Here is a 1,772-nt window from a genome sequence, read left to right as displayed (position 1 = left end):
CTGAGGCCGCAGCGCAGCTCGTTCAGCCTCAGCAGCCGCTCCAGCCGCTCGCTCCTGCCCCGGGCGCGCCGCGATTCCAGGGATTCCTGCGGGGACGGGGGGAGAAACGTCGGCGATTTGGAGAAAAAAAAAAAAAAGACGGGAAAGGTTGGGCTTGAAAGGGGCGAAAATCCGCGCGGGAAAGCTGCACGAGGAACGTCCAAAATCGGGCAACAGAAACGCCCGAGAGCGATGCCGAAAAACGCCCAAATCCTGAACAAAAAACTGCCCAAAATCGGCCCCAGAAACGCCCCAAAAATGATCCCAAAATCGGACCCAAAAATGCCCAAAATCGGCCCCAAAAACGGCCAAAAGTGATCCCAAAAAACGCCCAAAATCTGCCCAAAATCGGACCCAAAAAATGCCCAAAATCGGCCCCAGAAACGCCCAAAAATGATCCCCAAAAAACGCCCAAAATCTGCCCAAAATCGGACCCAAAAATGCCCAAAATCTGCCCCAGAAACGCCCAAAAGTGATCCCAAAAAACGCCCAAAATCTGCCCAAAATCGGACCCAAAAATGCCCAAAATCGGCCCCAGAAAACGCCCAAAAAGGGATCCCAAAAAATGATCCCGAAAAAATGCCCAAAATCTGCCCCCAAAAACGCCCAAAAAAGATCCCGAAAAACGCCCAAAATCGGCCCCAAAAATGCCCAAAAATGATCCCAAAAAATGATCCCAAAAAATGGCCAAAATCTGCCCCAAAAACGCCCAAAAGTGATCCCGAAAAACGCCCAAAATCTGGCCCCAAAAATGCCCAAAAAATGATCCCAAAAAACGCCCAAAATCTGCCCAAAATCCGCCCCAAAAATGCCCAAAATTAGGCCCCAGAAACGCCCAAAAACGATCCCGAAAAACGCCCCAAAAATGCCCAAATTCTGCCCCAAAAACGCCCAAAAGCGATGCCAAAAAACGCCCAAAATATGCCCCAAAAACGCCCAAAAATGATGCAAAAAATGCCCAAAAACTGCCCCAAAAAATGCCCAAAAATGATCCCAAAAAACGCCCAAAATCTGCCCAAAATCGGCCCCAAAAACGCCCAAAAACAATCCCAAAAAAACGCCCAAAAAATTGCCCCAAAATCTGCCCCAAAAAACGCCCAAAATCTGAACAAAAAACTGCCCAAAATCGGCCCCAGAAACGCCCAAAAAATGATCCCAAAAAATGCCCAAAATCTGAACAAAAACTGCCCAAAATCGGCCCCAGAAACGCCCAAAATCGGCCCCAGAAACACCCAAAAGTGATGCTGAAAAAATGCCCAAACATCTGAACAAAAACTGCCCAAAATTGGCCCCAGAAACACCCAAAAGTGATCCCAAAAACGCCCAAAATCGGCCCCCAGAAACGCCCAAAAAATGATCCCAAAAAATGCCCAAAATCTGCCCCAAACACGCCCAAAAATGATCCCGAAAAACGCCCAAAATCTGCCCCCAAAACACCCAAAAATGATCCCAAAAAATCCCCAAAAACTGCCCCAAAAATGATCCCAAAAAATGTCCAAAAAATGTCCAAAATCTGCCTCAAAGATGCCCAAAAATGATCCCAAAAAATGACCAAAAACTGCCCCAAAAAATGATCCCAAAAAATGATCCAAAAAATGACCAAAATCTGTCCCAAAAAATGATCCAAAAACGCCCAAAATCTGCCCCAAAAACGCCCAAAATCTGCCCCAAAAACGCCCAAAATCTGCCCCCAAAAACTGCCCAAAATCTGCCCCAAAAACGCCCAAAATCTG

This window comes from Chamaea fasciata, unplaced genomic scaffold (assembly GCF_029207755.1).
Source record: "Chamaea fasciata isolate MVZ Bird 193981 ecotype frontalis unplaced genomic scaffold, bChaFas1.0.hap1 SCAF_440, whole genome shotgun sequence".
NCBI classification, from domain to species: domain Eukaryota; kingdom Metazoa; phylum Chordata; class Aves; order Passeriformes; family Sylviidae; genus Chamaea; species Chamaea fasciata.
Note: the sequence above shows the minus strand (reverse complement) of the source record.